The 21,749-nt window shown below is 38.1% G+C and overlaps 1 long non-coding RNA gene across 1 annotated transcript in view; it reads left to right on the plus strand.

Annotated features, from left to right (window-relative positions):
• The first annotated feature begins 679 nt into the window (after positions 1-679).
• LOC146760146 (uncharacterized) overlaps positions 680-21,749 on the plus strand; it is a 41,780-nt gene continuing 20,710 nt past the window's right edge. The window contains exons 1-2 of the long non-coding RNA XR_014948150.1: positions 680-805; positions 9,113-9,218. This is a non-coding gene — a long non-coding RNA (uncharacterized LOC146760146). The remainder of the gene's footprint in view (positions 806-9,112; positions 9,219-21,749) is intronic.

Below are 21,749 nucleotides of genomic sequence, written 5' to 3' on the forward strand. Positions count from 1 at the left end.
TATCCACCCTCCTTCTCCAGAAATAACAAGAGCACTCCTGTGATCCTGTTATCACACTGAAACAGGAATTCTCTTACTTGAGTTTTTTTTTTGATGCAGAGATTTATCTTACGAGAACCAAATGGAGGGAGTATTTAAAACCGTACATACCAGAGAAACCTTTTTTTGTTCATGAATGTGTTGTATTTCTGAAGTAGAGGCATGGCAGTGTTTTATTTATTTGACATCTTTGCAGTCAATGTGTAAAGCATCCATACAAAACTCCCGCATAGCAGAACTTACGTTAATTCACCTTAGGGCATTTCTGAGTTGCATTTTGTGTCTCATCTCCCCCTCACATGTAGGGGTTCCAGAGTTTTCTGTCTGCTCAGGGTCGCTGTTTAATCTATAAGTTTACACTTGTATGCATGAAATATCTGTTATTTTTTCCCCCGCTGTGGTATTATTTGTCTGGAAAACACAGCAGACAGTTTGTGATGTCAGTCAATATCGTAAATGAAAAATTTTAATCCAAGTATTTTTCAGACTGCTACGGTAACAGGGTTGTGATGGCAATGTGTCTTCTTCATGATCAAGCTCCCTCTCACAGTTCTGGGAGTGTAAATGACCTCTTAACTCAATGAATTTCAAGAATGAGGTAACTCATGTTTTGTTCTCTCTTGTTTTGTATTAGCAGGTAATCTAAGCAAAGCACAAAGGGGAAGTTTCTTGCAAAAATGAACGCTCCTTTGGATATTGGCAAATGCAGATTAAAAAGCATGAAGAAGTACTACGCTTACAACGTGACTTCATGATATAATCCCTGGTGAGACACTGTGATTTAAATGATTTAATAGCTACCCTATGTTAGGCATTTAATAGAAGCGTTATGGTCTGGATGTTGAGTACGTTCCTGTTTTTACTCCCTTCTATATAATCCATTCAATATGATATATGTTGGTTGTAAATATCTTAATATCTTTATACCCACAGAGAAACTTCCATAAGGGTGATTGATCTAAATACTGATAACCATTTCAGTCCAAAGACATGTTCATTCCCTTCCCACATTGTAAAAGCCTTAAATTGTCTTTCCTTACTAGCGTAACTACAGTGACTCCCATTGAGTTGGAGCATCCCATTTGAAAAATCGTAATTAAATAGGAGAAAAAGGTGAACCCTTCTCACATCGCACTCTAAAAATGTCAAGAGATATTTCTGAACAGCTCATAATTGGTATTCCACATATTTCCTATGTCAAAAGTTTATGACTAACATAAAGCTCTTCTGTGGTAATTTTTTTTTCAGGATTTAAATCAAATCTGTGAGGCATAATAGCATAAATGCAAAATTTGGTTTTTATTTTACTATTTGTTCAACTTATATAATGTGTGAGAAATCAATAAATCAGAAGGAAGGATATTCATATTTAAACACAAAGTCAGCAGAAATTTTGCTCTTAAGCCTCTTAGTATCTTTTAAAAGTTTCCTTCCCAACATGTATCTGTTTTACTGGGGAAACTTTAATAGCAATGTAATTTATTCATGCTAGGAGAAACCTGCAGCACCAGGATGTTGGACACCATCTCCCCGATCAGTATCAAAAACCTCATTAGAGATCAAAGCATGTGCACACACTTTAATCTTTAATACCTATTAAAAATAAGGTTAATTATGGAATCAGGCTTCTTGTGAGGTGGGAGGCTGTACCACGACTCAGCCATTTCAAAGTTAAGGGGGTGTTTGCTTTTGAAGTGATTTATCAGAGCAGAAATTCCAGTTCACATGATGGAGTAGTGATCTGTTGAGATGTCCACAGGTGACCGTTTGTCAGACTGAAAAGCTCACCACTTTTTGCTACAGCAGTGATTATTAGAACGCCTGAAATGCAGCTTTTTCAAAACATCAGTGTAGGAAAACTAAGGCTGTAGAGAATTGAGATGCCTTCCTTCTCTTCTGTAACTACTATTCTTCTGTAAAAAGAGTCATCTTATTTCTTTTTCCTAAGTGAGTTAGTATGGAAGTACTTGGTCATAAGTTTTCCAAGGAATTTTAGTTTTTGGAGCATTTCCTTAAACTTGGAATAAACAAAAAATAGAATTACTGTGTACTACGAGCATTATCCCCCTCAAAAATATTCCAAATGAACTTACCTGGAATTGTATCTGATTTGTCCCTATCCAGATTTTTTGTCTATAGTCTATAGGCCTGTGAAGGAAGACATTAACAATTGCTCCTCAGGGTTAATACTGTTCTACAAAGAAGGAGAAGTTTGTTCTCATAAGAACAGAGCTGACTCAAATCCTGTAAATGATAAGCTGAAAAGAAGGAAACATTTCACCTTGCAGAAATCATATTTCTGGGTAGTGGAGCAATGAAACTATGCTGAGTAGTCTGGAGCTCCATCTCCTGGCGCTTATCTAATAGTTAAATAATTTCCAAGTGTCTCCTAATGTGTGAGCTGACACTTCGGAGCACCCAAGCTTTGTTGCAGGGGCAGTTGCCCAATTCCTCACATTGCAATGCATTTAGTGTCAGGCTCTAGTCTCCTGTGGGCAGAGCAATGTAGTAACGTGTTCATCACATGCTTTTCTGGGTCTCTCCAGCCCCTGAGGGTCCCTCTGCATTCCAGCTACTTCAGTGTGAGCTGGGCTGAAACAGCATGATCCAGCTTTTAGTGAAAATCACATGAACTTGAGTGTATTGCCCTGCTTAGGAGGTTTTATTTTCATTAAGGTGAAGTCTGAAATTATGTAAAAGCACTGTGGAAAATAGAATAAAAATTGCATGTTCTGATACATTTGTGCTGCTCTCCAGTTGTGAGTTGTAGAAGGAACTGTCATTTGGGGGTCAGAGTACAGTATGGGAAATAACCATATGAATTTCTTAGTTAACAGTTTAACTTTGCATTTATTTTTTTCTGCCTATATATATAAGTAGGTATGACTGACTGTGTGTTTATATATATATGCATATATAAATATAATTACACATGCAAATTTTACCAGAACATGTTAAAAAGTGATTGTTACATTGTGAAATGCAGTACAGTGAGGTGTCCTAAATGTACAGTAAATGAGTGTAAGTAATATATGAGAGAGCAGATAAATTTGGGTTAGGATGCCAGTTTGGTACTGTGCATTATGTGGTCACAATGGGAGGGTAATTAATTTTGTCTGTGCATCAGCCACAGAAATATCCATAATAGGGAAGACAGCACCAGTAATGTATTTCAGGAATATTTCTGTATGAAGAACATCAGCACCATTATGAATGTTTATTATTTTATTATACTCTTATTCTGTCATTTTGCTGGTAATGCACCCAATGTTATCCTACTTGCATTAATTTTTATCCATAAGTAGTTTCAGAAGTCAGTATCCCATTGTTTCTTGAGATCCTTGTATGTATATCACTCTGAAAGTAACTCCGACGATTATTTCCTTGGAATAAGGGGAAATATGTTTTGGGAAGTCTGTGAGGCTGTCTGGAACATGGCTTGTCTTTCAGGTCACCATTGCCACATGCGATTGTACTACCTGCCACCTCATAGTGCATTACTTTTAGAGAAGACCTCATATGACTAATTTAGAATGCCTTCACCTCTATTTATGTAACTAAAAAAGCAAATAAGTGGTATTATTCAGCCAATCAAAAACCACATAACTCAAATTAATTTTGGTTAATTAATTTCATATGCTTTGGTGTACACAAACATAGGCACTGTCAGCACAAGCATAGCCAATTTAATAGTTAAGTTTACAGCCAATCCATTTTTACTTTATTTCTTCATCATTTGAAGGGTAGCAGGTTCACAGTGAAATCTGGATCTACCTGAGAGAGAAGTAGTCTCATGAAACAAAGAGCACATACAGTGAAGGATGGTGATTTGGGTCGGCCAGGGGAATGAGCAGTAACTGTGGTCTGCATTTAAGTCAATTATTTATGTGTTTTTTGAGAAGCATCCATTGCTTTCCCAGTTCACCAGGGCAGTCTCCTTAAGTATTTTTGTGGGTTTTAATGATGGGGAATATGAATGAAGAAAGTATTAAAAAAAAGGAAAAATTATATTGATGAGCTCTGACAGGATTCTTTGAGAGTACAGGAGTAATATATACTCACATTTTTACTTAAGTTTAATCACATATAGTCTTGGTCCTGGAAAGACTGACAAGAATTTATTTGGGACGATGAACTGCCTTGTTTGTGAATCATTACGCAGCAAATTCCAGCAATATATGTCCATCCTCCCACACAGGGTGTAAAATACTAGAAATCACTCATATTATCTATGGGGCATTTCTCTTAGGAACTATTATTGCTGCTCAAATCATTGCAGATTTTTATTACAAGTCACGTGCCTGATCAATAGCCTATTTTTATATTAGTTCCCTTACCAACCTTCCAATATATTAGACATAACTGATTGAACTTGAGAGAGTTAACGGAAATAATGCAGAAAATTCTCAAAGCATTGGTTTAAGTGGAAAGCTTGAAGTAGCTGTTCTTTTCTGCTCTTATTCTTGCAGCAGTCTAAAAATATTTTAATGAGCTCTGGCCTTTAGCTCAGACTCTGACAGCATGAGTAGACACAGACACATAATAATTCTTTAAGACCTGTCTTAAAATGTTTCTCTGAGCTTTTGTTTCCTTGACTCTTTGTGGATCACGCTCTTCTGTAGTACCCACAAATGAAAGGGACGGAGTTTATTACAAAGATTCAGGTTATTAGGTTATTATAAAGGATCAGGTTTATTACAAAGCCTTTAATGTTTTGTTTATAATGATATAATATTTTAATAATATATGAATGTTAACATTATTGTACAGTCCGTATCTTTTTTTGCCAGTTGGTGCACCACTAGAGAGCAAGAGTTTTCACATTTCCAGCTGGACCCAAACCTGATTGCCTGATATGTTGAAAAGGACAGTAAGGAGAGCAGAAAGGTGGTTCAGATCTTTTGTAGATGGCAGGTCTGCTGGTTGAACTTAGCATAAAGAGGATAGAACACTCGAACTACTTCGTAGGCTTAGTGTTAGGCTGTAGGGCTTTTATGCCTCTTAGAAAATGCTTGCTGGGGTAGAGTCATATTATCTTAAGTGTGTGGTAAACCCACAAACACACTGAGTTTTAAGAATCAAAATAGTTGTTCTGAGTCAAGCATTTGCTAAGATATGTTTTAGCTGTTCAACCTTGATTGCTGATCCGGTGCTCTAATGTTGTACCTGATTTCTAGGAAATCCATGCTAATGCTTACAGCTGTAGCTTGTACTTATAGATCCACAAAAATCATTACAAACATGACCTTTAAAATAAGAGCTAATGCTTCTAGAACTCCATCCTAAGATTTCTTAGGAGTTTGTGGTTCTCAGGCCTTGTAGTAGTGCAAACCCAATACAAAATCAATTAAGGAGGTCCTGAATGAGGCTTTACCTCTGCTGAATTTAGGATTTTTGTAAAAAAAACAGTGTCTTTATTATCATCTAAATCCTTAAGTGCATCTCCTATTCTTCTGATGCTTATTTATGCGTTGAAGATTTTCAGCTTTGTATCACAATCAGTTTCAATATTATGCTTTGAGTTTGTCACTTAATTAATGAGAATATTGGCTGAAATAGAATGCAAGGTCAACCCCTTTACTAATAACTGCTCTGCATCATGATTATTCCCACTTTATATGAATTATCGTTAGCTATCCATTATCTGTGTGGTTACCTTTCTTGTATTCTTGTGATGTTCTTCAGCTTAACATGTAGAATCTCATGAGATATGTGTCAGTTCTGCAGAAGCCCACAGCTTATTTCTTCTCACCAAGCAAAGGCAGTAGCATGTATAGTTCTTTACAACTGTCCTTGGTGAGTCAGTCATGTGCTTTATTTGTTGAAATCCAGTGGTCTATGTTCTCTTATCCATTTTGTTAAGACTACTTTAAAGCTTTTCCTTACGGAATATTGAATTTAACTTAACCAAGCACTGTTCATGACTAACTGTGTTAATAGAGTTGGTTAGTACTTACACAGCTGTGCTATGGCAAGCCCTGCAAGTTCTGTCAAATGATGGATAGTTATGCCTAACTGAACAGAAACTCTCTGCAAGTTATTGTACTACTTAACTTTAACAAACGTGCTGTCAACACATTAACTTGTGGGATTTGACCAAATATCTGGAGTTACTATCTTTAGACCTCCTGCCCACACTTCAGGCTTAAAAGCAACAGCTAGTTCTGTTGTGCAGCATAGCACGCTAACAGAGCATCTTATTTAAGGAACACCAACATAATGTCCTTAACAAAAAGAAGAATTAACGTTTACTATAAGCAGTGGCCTAGTGTAAGACAAGATGGCTGACAAGGAAACTGCTGAACCAGACTATGGCACAGCTGGCAAACTGTGTAACCACAGGCTGCTACAGCTCTGTAGCCTTTGCTTCTCCTTTGTTATTGAACAGTGGGCATGCAGATATTCAAGATGTGCTTTGAGATTCATGTTAGTTAGTTACTAACGAAGCTATTACTAACTGTTCTAGTTGAGAATAGTGGCTGGATATTTCCCATAACCTTGAAGTGAAACTGATTAGGGCAGGTCTCAAGCCAGCAATGCAAAGAGGATGCATGAACAACGGATGCAGTTCAAGTTCTCAGCCAGGTTGGTGCCTTTCTTCCCCAGAGAGTATCTCCAAGTCTCTTCTTAGTTAAAAAGTCTAAGTCTCCTTCATTAAGTTTTTCTGGAGTTTAGCAAACTATAGCAGGACTCAGTCTTAAATTTATCTGTATCCATATGTTCCTATGCATAGAAGTTAGTTTTAAGATAAAAGTTTCCAGTTTTGTGTTTGGAGGAAACCAAGAGTTGCTGTTAACTATGCAGTATCCTTGCAAGTTTAACGTGACAACTTTCTGTTATGTTTCTTCTTGTTCCTGTTAAATTGGCCTTTTGAAGACTGAGGGCTTGTGAGCTTTGCATGTTAAAGGCTAAACTCTTGTTATAGCAAATGTGATGTTTTTAAGGCTTGAGGGAGATTGAAGCTAAATTGAAAAGAATGCCATGAAGTCCTTGTGCAAGTCATTCACCTTGTAGAGCTCCAGGCTGAGAGAGCTTGAATGCCACTCTACATAACAAGCTCAAAAACACTAATTTAAACAGCAAGTGCAAGCTCCACTTGGGAGACGCAGTGAGGCAGCCTAAACTCCTAAACAACATTATCTGAAGAAAAAGTGTAATTCCTTTTTTCAAAGTGGTAATTCAGGGCCCGAGTCTCAAAAGTATTTGAATATTTCAAGGACTATCGCTTAACTCCAAGTAGTAATTTTTAAAAGGGATTGAGTACTTTTTTCAGGTTCAGATTGTTAGCCTTAAGTCTCACATGAATAATCTAATGGTACATGTGTATTTTTGTCACTTCAGCTTTAGTGGAAAACATATTTGTGCTTTAAGGCTGAAAAGTTAATGCTTGCAGACCACTGAAGTAGACTATGTCGGAGCACCATCTTAGTGGCACAGAAGGGGTGTGGAAGAAGAAAATCTATAGCTCCTATGTCTGATACTGACCAAATAAAAATATTTGGGATGGTGTAACTGTTTGTGAGAGGAAGATTCATTGTGGATTAATAGATAGAAAGACATCACATCTAGTCAGTGAAGTTCTTTAGTACAAATCTTGAAGTGAAATGTCACAGAAGTACTGCCATGTGTTGTTCTGATCATTGTAACTTCCTCAGCTATGTCAAAATGCTATAGTTAAAATTCATTTAGTGTAGACGTGTTTGCAGCTGATATGAACGTGTTTGTGTTCAATACGTTCTTCACAGTTTTAGAGCAGAACATGCATTTAGAAAAATATGTAAGATTATTCATTGGGGGTTTTTTTGTTTGTTTGTTTGTGCATTTTTGCATAACAACATTGCATTGTGAATGGAAATATTTCTTAATTTAGCAAAAATGCTTTCTAAGTTAATGGTAGAAATAAATATATTTTGCCCAGTCACCATCAGTTTTAAAGATGAGTAGTTCACAGAATAGGCGAGGTGCTAATTCTTTTTCTTTAAAATGAGCAAAATTAGATGTTGGAAATAAATTCTGTGCATCTTAAGAGGACAAATTTTACAAGTCTCTCTTCTAAGTCCACTGAGCACAGTATTTCCATACTTTAAACAGATTTTCTTTGATTTTAGAGATTTTAACATACTTTTATTTTTTTAGAGTGGAGTGGTACTTTGATTTAAGAACGAGGTCACAGTAAGAGAAAAGAAGGGAGATTAACAGATTAGTGTGCCCTGGTGGTGCAGTGGTAGGATTGCTGCCTTGCAACACCGGAGCCGGGGTTCGAATCCCCCCTGTGGCGCAAGTGGTAGAAGTGCCGCTCTGCTACACAGGAGGCTCGAATCCCGGGGGTTGGATCGATGATCTCTAAGGTCCCTTTCAACCCACACGAGACTATGAGACTATGAGAAACAGCAGGATCTTAAGAGTTACCTTAGTTCCTATGAAGGTTTTTGGAAGTACATGGATTAAAAAGACAACTAAAGATCATCTGCGGAAGAAAAATATGCAGAGGTAATGAAAGTTTATGGCTTAAAGTCCAAGTAATACATAACTCACAAAATGTCTGGTTTCAAACTCAGCTTCAGTATCATGCACGCTTTCTGTTAACAGTTTTTCATGCTAGTTTTGAGACAAGTCCTGCAGTTCATATACAGTCAAAGCTTCCATTCAGTCAATACAACTCTGTCCCCCTGCAGAAGTACAAACTGCAGCACTTCATCCAAAGGATTTCATGTACCTCTCATGCCTCATTATTGTGTCTTTATTTGAATTGTGTTTTAGTCTCAGCTGATGAATGTAAAAACATGAACGAGAAGTTGTTTTTCTTTGCGTTAGCACCAATTATTTATCTAGAAGGTTCAAGGAGATGCATCTAATTGTGATGCTTCTTTAAAAGTACTTAAGTGCTATTATTAAATATCACGTGAAAGAGCCTTATGGCCCTCCTGAACACTGCTAAAATGCAAAATTCTGTCTTCATGTGTTTAGAATTGCCCTCAATCTACTTTTCTTGGTCAGAAATAAATATAACAGGTATCTTGGTTGTGTTTTGGTGTGCTGCTCACCTGTTCTTTGGGGTTACTTATTCCTTCAGAATGTGCTCGTGTTGGCCTGCAGAGGACAGAAGCAGCAAATATCACACATCAGAAATTCCTGCCAAGCTACGTACCTGACATTCATGAAGAGAATCATCAGAAAAGGTATGTTTGTGGGGTTATGTGGCTTGTTGGTTGTCTAGCTGAATTCTGTTTGGTCAAAGACACATAAGGACCGTGGTTAAAAAAAAGGTGCAGCTGTAGAAAAACATATGGATGTTAAGAGAGTACTCTTCAAGCAAATTCAGACTATAAATAGTGTGATGTGGTAGAGCTGCTCAGCTGTTGAGCTCGAGCAGGAAAAGTAGTAGTCTGACTTAGGGTTCCTGGCTTCTCTCCTCTATGGCTTAAGCACATAGTGATCCTTCTTGCTGAACTATTAAGGTAAAGATTTACAGTCTTTCACAGGTATGTGCCATTAAGAAAATGTGTTAGGTTATTTTCTCACTAAGTCCCTAAACCGATCAGTTCAACTCTTCCTGATCTTAAATTTCAAAACTACTTGTCATTGTTATTGATTCTTTCTTCCTCTCTTTTTCACATTGGTGTTAATGTTATGAACATTCTCACACTGTGTTTCTGTTGCTTTTTCTCTGCGTTGTGCTTCTCAGTCTCCTGGGGAGACTTTCTCCTTGATCCTCCTTGATCTCAGAGTAGGCTGTGTACTTTACTGCCTCCACAGTGGCTAAAAGCTATCATTGGATCCAATGGGGACAGAAGAGCTGTAGATGAGGAACAAGGAGAAAAACGCTACAGGGCAGCTTGCCACATGTACTTCCAGTTAATATTAATTAGCCATAAACCTTTCTAGACTGCTCAGCCTAGGGGTGGGCTATCGGTTCCATCCTTAACATCTCTTGTCTTGCTGTCAGCTTTGTAAGTAACAATTAAACTGTGAAACCTGAGTATGCAGCCTCTTTAATAAATTGTATCCTCAATCCAGTTTGCTCTGTACTATTTCTATCCATGGTTTTTTTTCCTCTGTAGAAGGCAAAAGATTGCTGGTTTGTCCAATGCTTTACCAGAATCAAGAGTATCAGGCTCTGTCATTCAGGCTCTGCCATTCAGGCTCATTCACAGGGCTGTAGCTTGTTCCTTCAAACTAGAAAAGCAATTGTAAATCATAGCACTCATAATTTACTCAATTTCTTTGTTGGGAGACTAAGGTAGAAATAATAAAAGTTGTAGCCAGTTTGTAGCCCCCATTACAGGAAATGTGTGGAGCGGGATGAAAGATGTTGGAGAGAGGGTCCAGAGGAGGGCCACAAAGAGGATCTGAGGACTGGAGCACCTCACCCATGAAGATGGGCTGAGGGAGCTGGGCTTGTTCAGCCTGGTGAAGAGCAGGGTGTGAGGAAACCTCATTGCAGCCAGTATTTAAAAGGGGATTATAAACAGGAGAGGAATTGACTTTTTATTAGGGTTGACAGTGACAGGACAAGGGGGAATGGTTCAAAGTTGAAGGAGAGAAAGATTAGACGGAAAGAAGCAGTGAGGTTCATCACAGAGAGGGTGGTGAAGTGATGGAACAGGCTGCACTGAGAGATTGTGGACTTTCAGTCCCTGGAGGTGTTCAAGATGAGGTTGGATGGGGCCCTGGGCAACCTGGTCTGGTACCAGATCTGAGGTTAATGGCCCTGCCTGTGGCAGCGGGTTGAAACCTAATGATCCTTGGGGTCCCTTCCAAGTGCTTGTTATCTACCTTAGCAACCTCAGCACATATGTTATGGTTCTAGCCATAAGCAGCAGTAAAATATAGTTAGATTCAGGTCTAGAATTTTACAACACTTAAAAAGATTTAGAAGTAAAATTCCTTAATATGTGGTCTAATTGTAGATTCACCGTCATGATTTCCTGATCTTATTACTGTGTCATTACATCACAGGCAGAATTTCTTTAAATAAAACATGTGGGGAAAAAAAGTGGAACAGGATAAAACATCTGCAGCCCTCCATCTTCACAAGTGTGTCTATGGAATACAAAAAAAGAAAAAATAAAAAAATTAATGTTAGTAATGTCTGTGTAATTTTTTTCCAAATAACTAACTTTTAGCCTCCAGCTCACAGTAGTCAGGTGATGGGCAGTTATGGTTAAGGTAGCGCTTTGACAGGTGCGCTGGAGAAAAAGCAGTCAGATTCAAATCACGATTGTGCTCCTTTTTTCCCATCTCAAAAGATCTATCTAGATACATTAATACTCGTCATTAAAAAATAGCGGCTGGTAGTTTTCAAAAGGTAGGTGAAGAATTGCATGTAGTGTAGCAGAAGTTCAGGAGCGTGGGGGTGTGGCTGCAGTGATTTCATCTCAAAATTGGTCTTGATTATTCCTTGCCTTTTGCCTCCCAGGCATGCCTTCAATGTAAGAGGTCTCAGGGATGGGATTAATGACAGTCTCCTATGACAATACCTAACCTAATCAGGACACAGTCATCTCTTTAGCCTCTTAAAGTGAAAGGGGCTGTAAGAGGGGATTGTGACCAACTCTGCAATGCAGTGCACAAGAAGAAAAGCAGCGTGGCAGTGGGAGCAATGGGAGCTCTGGCCCCTGCTGTGAGACCTAACCAGGGCTATCAGAAACCATCAAACTCTCTGCAAGGGCACCCAGCAGGGAAATAGCAACAGCTCTTAAACCCTCCACAGGACATTAGAGATGAGTACTAAAAAATACTAGAAAATCACACAGGAGTACTTAAATATTACATGATCATTAACATAGTAATTACATCAGTGCTGCTCCTGCCTGATGCCATAATTTAGGAGGTTTCAGTGTTTTCATTATAACCAGTAGCAGTTATTTCCTGTGGTTCATTGCCCATAAAATGTTCACCATGCAAAAATAAAATAGAGGAAGAGACTTTGCCATGATGACAATTAACATCCACCATGGAGCTCGTGCGTCCCTGTGCTGCAAATCACTCTGGTGTGTTTTATCAGGCTTCAGGGGGGCCACACAAGGTTGTTTTCTCCCTGAAAGCTTTTAATAGAGGCTTTTAACTTAGATTTTTATTGGAGAAGGGCTTTCCTGAAGTGCTGCTGCAATACTCCATCCCGGAGAGATCAAAGCGGTCTCCTGAAAGAAGAGAGCTTTTTATTTGAGTTTTGAAAGTAAGCTATTTCATGTTCAACTTAGGGAACATCCCATCATGAAGCAGATGCCAGTCCCTCACATACACTGATTTGATGAGTGCTGTAAAGAGGGAAGCTTCTTTCCTTTACTTGGGCACAAAAGGGAAGATATTGCAAACCCAGAAAACCTTAAGTCGCGTTTAGCACATTGGAACTACTGAATGTTTGGTTGGGCACCTTGTCATCAGTAGTTTGTTTACTCAGTGCATCTCATTCAGCTACTCAGTAATGTCTACTTGTCTTCTTTTGAAATCTTAAGGATGAGGTTTGATTCTATGATGTAGAAAATAATTACAGAGAAAGTGTCTAGAAGAAGATTCAAGAGATCTTCTAGCCCCATTTCTTCTCCAGGTTAGGCTCCGCTTTGCCTATTAGTGTTTCCTATTGTTACATGTTAATTTGCTCTTCTAAGTACTGAAAGAAAGAAAGAAAAAGAGGAGGGGAGTGCTGGCCCTTCATTATAGTATAAAAGTGTTTCATCAATATTTAGAAGAGGCTACTTATTATATTCTGTGGATAATACAGCAGTTATTCCATAACATTGTATAATTCAGCTTGCGGAATACATTTCCTATGAGGACTGTAGTCCTTTGACCTAAGAAGGATATAGGAAGCAAACTATCAAGCTCTGCTGCCATCAGTATGAAACCTTGGGGAAGTTATAAAATGTGAATTCATCTAACAAGCTCTCACGGATTGTGCAAATGGGAATGTAAATGATGGTTCCTATCTACCAAGTAGACGGCATGATTAATTAACGCACTACAAAAGAAGAAAGTTTGACATTTAAAGCCAGATTGGGTGACTTTCGGTGTATTAAGTTTTATGCTTTTGATGTGAACTGGGCAAAGAATTATAACATTCAATCAACGTGAACAGTTTGTATTGATCTGCATAGAAAATTGGAAAAAAAGATATATGGTCTCACTATAAGCTTTTTTTCCTGGTTTTATTTGCTTTGCAAGAGAGCAATATTTTTCTAAGCATAGATTGAGTGCAATGACTCCATAAAATGGCCCGGGAGGTTTCTATAGCACCATTAGAAGTGTGTTCACTCTGCTCAGAAGCCAGTGAGCAATATTGCTGACGAAATGATGTCCCCTGGTATATTATTCCCACAGTGGATGTGGTGAACCGACACTTGAAATTCACTTGAAAAAATTCCAGGCTGTGGTGGCTACTACAAAAGCAGCATAGTGAATTTTTCCCATTAAATGTTGTATTCAAAATGTAAGAATCCTTCAGAAGTTAAGTACCTCGGGAAATCATGTGAGATGAGGTAATTAGTATTAGGGCTGTAATTGTTGCTTTACAATTCTATGACATAGTTTTGGGTTGGATTTTTTTTTTTTCTTCCCTCTTTATTCCTTTTTATACTTGAACTTTCCATGAATAGGCTGTGGTTTCCTTGACTTCATCTGTTAACTGAAAGGAGCTGTTGGACTCAGTGCAGATCAGAGCTCTAGTGCAAGAGGAGATAATATGTGACATAGGGTATAGCTCTTCTACTCTCTTCATTCACGTGAGGTGGGGAAGGTGTGCAAAGTTTGTTCTCTCACCCATTTGTGGGGCATAGCAGGCCAGGTTGCCTCAGCAGGCTGGGTTGCTTTCGTACCCTGTGAAGAGGGGTTTCAGGGACTGGAAAAGACTGAGTTAGCAAGGAGTGATGAGCCAAGTGTGGCACAGGTGTAAACCTGCTCTCCACAGAAAGACCAAGCTAGTGAGATCGAATAGACCGCTGATGTGATACCCTTTGAAAAAGAGTGAAAGGAAACCACTCTGAGAAAACAGAGGCATCACCTCTGAAATTAATCCATGCCATCGAACTGCTGCAACTGGGAAGACAGTTTGTTCCCAACTGTTTAACTTTGTCGCATTTTGACCACCTGCAATGACATTTCATTACTATAGAATGACAGCAGCAAAACTACCATGCAGCTATCAGCAGGAAAAGAAATTAGTGATGATTATGATTAACAAAACAGCTCTGGCTCAGCCAATGCCAAGAGAAGACAGCCTCTAAAGGAATCAAAGAGTGCAAGTATCAGGAATGTAATGTCAGCACCACCCTGTGGATCCCATGATCTGCATCCTCCTTGTTTGGGTCAAAAGGAGCCAGAGCACTGTTTCTTTCTGGATTTTCTCTGGTCCTCTTTCATGTGGACAATACTGGAAACTCAGCCTGCTTTCCTCTCCACCTGAATGAGGTCCAAAGCACTATTCAGGAAAGATGCAAGGTTCCGTGTGACTGAAGGCATTCCTTAATGAAAGCCCTGCTTGTCAGCAGCCCAAATTCTGTACTATCTTCACTACTGCAGCTTTTAAAACTGTTCCCAAAGGGCAGTGCAGTCTGATGACAAGTTTAAGGGAACACAAATGAAATCTAATCCTGCTTTAGTCATAGGTTTTATAGATTTCCCTGTTGTGTTCATCTGATTCAATTAATTGGAAAATGGGTATAGTGGAAGAAGGTTCACCTGTGAAGTCAGTGTTGGCAACAAGTTCTGTAGTAAATAGAGTGCTTAGGTTCTGAAAAGCATCACATGTGCTCTTCTGATTACAGTGGAGCATTGCTTAAGGTAGCAAATTAAGAAAAAAAAGAGGGATAAGCTGTATATCCTTACAGTATAACTTTTCGTTGTGGCAAATTTCAAGTCATTTCAAGTAAAATGATAGATTCACATAGAAGTAACAAATGTCATTAAAGAAGATGCATATGATGAACCAACAAGTGAAGCCAGCTCTGCTTTCCCTGTAAAGATAAATAAATAATATTAATAATAAAAACATGCAGTCTTAACAACTAAAGCAGTCAAATACACAGACTGATCTTACATGCTGAATGTTTTTATTAGTGATGAGAGTACAAGTCCCTGTCTACATAGACCACTGAAACAAGTGAGCACGTTCTTTCATGTTCTCCTCATAGTAGCAAGTTATCCAAGGATTTGATAAATTTGTGTAGGAACTTCTTTTAATCTTTCACTGCATTTTTTGTCTTTTCAGAAAATCAGCAACATAGATGTGTAACTAAGAGCTGTGTTTTAATACCCACAAAATGACTTGACTTTGATTGATTTGTATAATGAAAATCCAAATAATAATTTTATCCAAAATATATACTGGCTTTAACGATGCACGTGATCATGCAGAGTGTTGGTCCAGCCCCCATGCTGTATGACTGAAACATAAGAAGAAACCTACATTCCAACAAAAGACATACTTGTGCAAATGCTCACAACTGAGGAGATGATTAAAGCCAAGGCAATTCGTGCCATTTGTCCAGTTATCTCAGCAAGCTGTCTTGAAGGAGATATGTCCAGGTCACTAAATCAAAGGAAAAAGCCATTATTAAACAGTAGGCTGGGATCCCGAAGCACTCCTCTTGTTAAAAAGCAGGGAAGAACGTAGCAAGTCATTTCTGTAAAAGTTCCAGTTTCTCAAGTTACTTTCTTTCCATACTTTGATTTATTTTTGGCTCAAGTGACTTCAGACTTTCTTAGAGAATGTTTTGCAGGCAGGATTGAGGGTTTTCTTCCCACAAGGAAAGAATGCGAAGGTTTCTCTGTAGGAGGCTGTCGGACTGAGTGATTAGTTTAATACTGTTGAGACCTTATTGTAATATTAATGGTGCGTTATGGTGCCTAAGGTGTTAGATAAGCATCATTTATTATTTTAAACCTAAGTAAATAAATTCAGGAGTCATAAGAAGAGGCTTCTTGCTTGATCTTATCAGCAGCATGGCATAACTGTAGCCAAAATTATGTATTCTACTTGTTTAAGGAACTATATGTATCTAAACTCTAATTTTATTTAAACAACCAGGAAAGCATTAAGAGGATGAAACTTTTCACCAAAGTGCATATTGCCACTCTACTGGTCTAGTACAAGAGTAAAGGAGAGTTTTAAGCCACTACATGGGAAGTACAAGTATCACTTCTCCCTGATTAATAGGTAGATTACTGAGTCAATGTTTGGAATCTCTTTTGTAAATCAAGTCTCATCAAAACCAGTAGCATCCTTCTCATTTTACTTATTTTAAGTATTTTGGTTTTCAATTGGAGTAAAATAAATTTGCAGACAAACTAGACAAATGAATACAGCTCAGTGATTTTTAACCATTAGGTTTCTGGAGGGATGATTGTTGTTCTTCCCACTGATGAAGATATTTCTTCCTCATTATTATTATTATTATTTTCTGTTGATGTGAAACATCAGCTACCCACTGTCACATCCGATGCACATTTTAAACACGTGGGGGGCATTTTGAGTTTGGCATTAATTAATCAATTGGTAATTCAGCTCGTGAATACTTTCCATTCTGTATTAGCCAGCAGCATGCTTTTTAGGGAGGTAATCTGGTCCTCCATCATGACAGGAAAAGTATAGTAAGGTTGAAGAAGCAATGAAATTAATTTTGTCAAAGAACTGGTTGTTATTAAATTCCATGTTAGCTAGAGTCAGGGAAATATCCTTTGTATAACCATTCCTGAGCTATCTGAGTCCCATCTCGAAACCAGATACATCGAAGGAAAATATGTGGCTTTGTAAGTGCTAGACAGAAATTTAAATATATTCTAAACATTCTGTTCTCTGTAGCTCTATTCTATGCATTTTTTCATTAAGCTCATTACAGATTATCTCAGGCTGTCCTTCAGGGAAAGGATTTTGTTGAATGGCTGTCAAATGACAAAGCAAGAACCAATAGATCTGAGCTGCGGAGTTTTATGTGTGATCTGATGATGTGATCTGGATCAGTCAAGTTGAGTTGTGTAATTCCCCCAGTGAAAATTTAAACAAATGTTTTCCCCTATTTACCACTGTCCCTTTAAATGATTGCAATTCCTGTCTAAGTGAAGACTTTAGGTCTGTTTTTCTTTCTTTCGATCTCCTCATCGTCTGAGAATGGGGCTATCATGGGAGTTTTTCATGCAGTGTATCTATGCTATGGATAAAGATCTATAGAGCACTTCAGGGTACGCTTCTCTTTATTGCCTAAATTATTCTACTTCTTTACAGAAACTTAAAATGAGTAGGTAAATAAAAATGAATGCTTTTTTTCTCTTCTCTCATCACTTTATGTATCTCATACGGTAAGGAGTACATTCCCTGTACATGTCTATGTTCGTAGTGAGGTCAGGCTTTTTGTTATGCCTAGAAGTTCCACTTTCAGTAATTACTCGACTCATCCATGCATATAGTTATCTACCTAGCTGAAACACATTTCTGATTGGGATTTTTTTTTTCCGTGGCTTTAATAGAAAGAGGCAAGGAAGCAGCTTTAGACTGACTTTCAGAAATGAGTCTTTCTTATCAGGAATTAGCCTGTTCTGTTGCATTTCACCAACAGTGTCATTAAAGTTTGATGAAGATGAGCCGTGTATTTTACAGGTGGTCCCTGTTTTCCCCTGGGGATTTGTTGGTGTGAAAGCTCATGCTTCATTACCTGATTTGGATGACTCAGGATTAGCCATGGTCCAAACAGAGTGAAGTTGGAGCCTTTCAGAGTTTTCCTTGCTGCTGGGCCAAGCCCATAACTGAAGTACATTTGTTGCAGTAGATGCAGATGTTTGCATTTGCACAGAATGAGAAAATATCTCCATGCAAAACAAGAAATCATCCAGCACCACCATACTCAGCAACTGCAGGCTGTGGGCTGAGACATTTAAACTAGTTCCTGTAGCTGCTCAGCAAAAAGAAAAGCAGTGAAGGCACACTTCCCTTCAAACTGCAGCAGGGCAAACATTATGGACATGCAGTTCAAAATCACTGATCCGCTCTATTCCTTATGATAAATGTAAATCTGGGTGAAAAGAAGGAGAAAAAAAGGCTTAGTTCTCAATGTAAATGAGCCAAAACTACAATATTCTCAATTTTCAAACAGTGAACTACTGGATTTTCCTCAAGCAGAAATGATTCGTTACCAGAAATTGTATCATGGCATCCATCTACCTGAGTCTCCCTCAGCCATCTAATACAGTGTGCAAAGAAGCCAAGAACTTATGCTTTAGTTACCCACTCTGCTGATTTTCTTTTAAATTTTATTTTCAACCTTTTCTGCTTTGTGGAGAACTATGTGTCAACAGACCAGAATTTAAAAGGTGACAAACTGTGAAGAATTAAAACTTCTAATTTAACAGATGAGCGACTGCAAATAACAGAATCTCAGACAAACAGTATTTTAATGAAAGGTGACATGCCAGAGATAAGACAGTTTTTTCCTCTCTCTTCATCAGGTAACCACAAATTAGTTTAGGAAACCATACAATAATAATGTGAATGTGGTAACAAATTCATATCCTGTGCTGTTAGTTTTGTTTGCTTGTTTGCTTTCTGAAACCATATATGACATTTCTTTTGTAAAGGGATAGTTTCTTCTCACTAGAAGTGTTAGGATTTGTTCATGTCTGGAATAGCTCTCATTTTTATTATTCTCAGCTATAGGGTTTATATTTGTTCTCTATTGCAGAGCTTTGCATTTTAGTGCTGAGTGGTGGAGAGTGGTGGGTAGGCACTACAGCAGATCTCCTGAGTTTTTCTAGCATTTTGTGATGCTTCACAGGTACAGAAGTGGTTAGGTGCATGTTGGCTGGTTGCTTCTAATGAAGTTTTCCAGTGCAATGTGAATCAGAAGGAAAACTAAACACAAATAAAGCACTCTAAAAGGACAGTTATGTCGGTAAGCATCACTTGGCTACCTGTCTTAGGATCATACTGAAGTAAGCTTTTAGATATCTGCGATTAAACTCAAATGAGTACAAAGGCTAAATAACTTCAGATGACCTATTAGCAACATACTGTGTCTATTACACAGCAAGTGATCACGTGCCGTTGTATCTAAGACCATGGAAATCGCTCCTTTTGTACTATTGTACTTTAAAGTGTGAAGCATGGCAAGGAGAGTTTTTCATAAGTCATAATGACATGAAGAAAATAACCAACAGCTTGATAACGGGATCCTGAGAAAGAGACGTCCAACTCGGTGACAGCTGACTAGGTGTCTGCAAGGTGTCACTATTAGCGCTTGGCATTACTACCAGCTATAGACCCAAATGTATGGTGTAAATGCCCCTCGTCAGTGGGCCCCAAGATAATTCTCTACCTTCTCTCTACTCACAAGCTGGAAAATAATCTTTAATTTGTTTTCATGTCTGTGGCAGCCACCACAGTAAATCAGCCAGTGGGATTCTTTCATATGCACCTCTGCCTCACTGGGTATTAATGAGATTTTCATTTAAATTTCATTAGGGAATGATTTCATGAATTCAGCATATGGGACTTATGGTTTAAATTGTTTAGAAGTGGCACTTTGGCTCTGCAGATGTGAAGTATATATGACAATGGGGTATGTTTGCCTACATAACAGTCCTGTGATTAATTGGTCTGTATTTTATGTAATAATCTGAATCTGAAGCAAATGCCACAACTTGCATTTTTCCATTATGAAAAATAGCATGAACTAGCGATGCCTTTCTAGGCTGGAGTAAATTTAATTATAAACGAGTCTGGTTTATGTGCATTTGGGGAAAAAGAACTTTCCCCTTTAGCAATATCTTATAATAAATAATGGAAATATGAGGTTGTTTTGCTTAGATTATACCTGGCAATTGAAAGACTATCAGGTAACAAGAAGTAAATATTGGAAATTATTGGAAAAAAATAGCTCAGATGGACAGTCCAGTGTGAGGAAAAGTAAATGATCACTTGGAACTTCACCTGAAATGAAATGACAGCCATTCATTTGATATTAAGGTTGAAATTAATGCATATATTTATCACAACAGCTAGGAACAGCAGTCTGGATTGTTTCTTTCCTGTTCTGCCTAGGTACAAATGCAAACAAGAGGTGGGAATAGCATGGCAGAAAGCATTAATGTTTTTGTATGAGACCTCAGGAAAAAGACATAGAAGACTGGCATTATAGGCGAGAGAAAAATAGCTGGTGGGATGGAGATAGGTAACAAAGTGCAAGGTGGTGAAAAAGAGTGAACATAAAAAGTAGGGAACAAGAACCAAGATGAATGCAATGCAAGGTGAGGTGTTACCAAAGGGCCAAGGCAAGGAAGCAGTATTTGCAGCTACATTTAGCTAAATAAGAGCATGTGAAATTTAGATTCTTTGAGTCAGATGAAGGACTTGGAATGAGATGAACTGGGAGTTAGTGTACTTGGTGAAATTACTATGGGTTAATGAATTAATAAAGTAAATGTGAAGGAGAAAGAAGAGCAGTAGCTGGAGAGCTGGGCAAGGGCAAGTGTGTTGGGTGGGAAAGAGATTGAGAGATGATATTTGCATTATAAATAGATGAGAAGAAGAGATGATTATGGAAATGTGGGTGGAATATGACCAGGAAATATCAAGGGATGGGCCAAAGGGAGGAGTGGTTGGTCTGTATTTCTATCAGTTTCAGCTTTGACCTACAGTTGAAATCAGTCCTGTTGCAGTGAAAGAGAATGCTGACCCTGTCTTGAAAAGATAAATGTGAATCTAAGCAAATACCCATTTCATAAAAGCATGAAACACAGCGGTTCCTCCTCCCCTTACGCAGTGATTTAGCAAAGAGGGTATGGCAAGGGCTGTCCCTGCTCTGACATAGTGACTGCTCTGCTCCAGACTGAGGACAATAGACAAAGGGTAGGGTTCTGAAGTGGCTCATGGATTGCTCTATACATGTTACTCAAGAACCACTCCCACTATTTTTATTGCTCTTGAAATAAAAAGATGTTTAAATTGAACAACTCACCAGGGCACATGCAGTATATGTTAGCCGTTCTCATGAGAATTGCTGTTTACTTTGCAAGCTGTCTGATTTTGCTGCAAATTCTTCTCTGAATCTGTTTACTGATGTGTTCGGCAGTTTTCTTTCCAGAATATTTCTTCTCTAGTCAACCCTGCAGTTCTTTTCAAGTGAGTGACTGAGACTCCCACTCACTACAAAAATCAGATCCTGTAACGAGGGTGTCCTGGCTTCCCTGCCCCTATCAGGGAAACATCACTCTTGATAAAGCATTTCCCTAAGAAATAAGCTATGATTAGTTAGAAAAAAAACCTGTGATTTGTTGGAAAGAGGAAAACAATAGATGGGCATCTTGTTGCAGTGTCTTTCAATGGCACAATAAATTAAATAATAACCATGAGTTCTAATTTAATACTGACAAAATGTGGGGTATAAATGATTTATAAATTAAAGCATTCATTCAAATTAACAAAAATACTGGTGGTATGATGGAGGACCATCTGTACTGTGCCATCTGGCAGGTAGAAGGACAAATAAAAATCAAATAAGCTCATTAATAATCTTTCAGGGAGGACTTAAATTTTTCAGTAAATTACATTTACAGAGATCATTACTTTTTTTAAGCAGAAACATATTGTTGCCATTATTTATGTGTAAGAAGCAGACCTAACGTGGAATATGTCACCTAATTAACATTAGTAACACTTAAACATCTCTGCAGTATTTTAAGAAACCTATAGATCATTTGTTATTTAGAAAATTTAGTAGCCTGAA

The sequence above is a fragment of the Coturnix japonica genome, chromosome 7 (genome assembly GCF_054131305.1).
Source record: "Coturnix japonica strain WE chromosome 7, WE-NBRP24, whole genome shotgun sequence".
Lineage (NCBI taxonomy): Eukaryota > Metazoa > Chordata > Aves > Galliformes > Phasianidae > Coturnix > Coturnix japonica.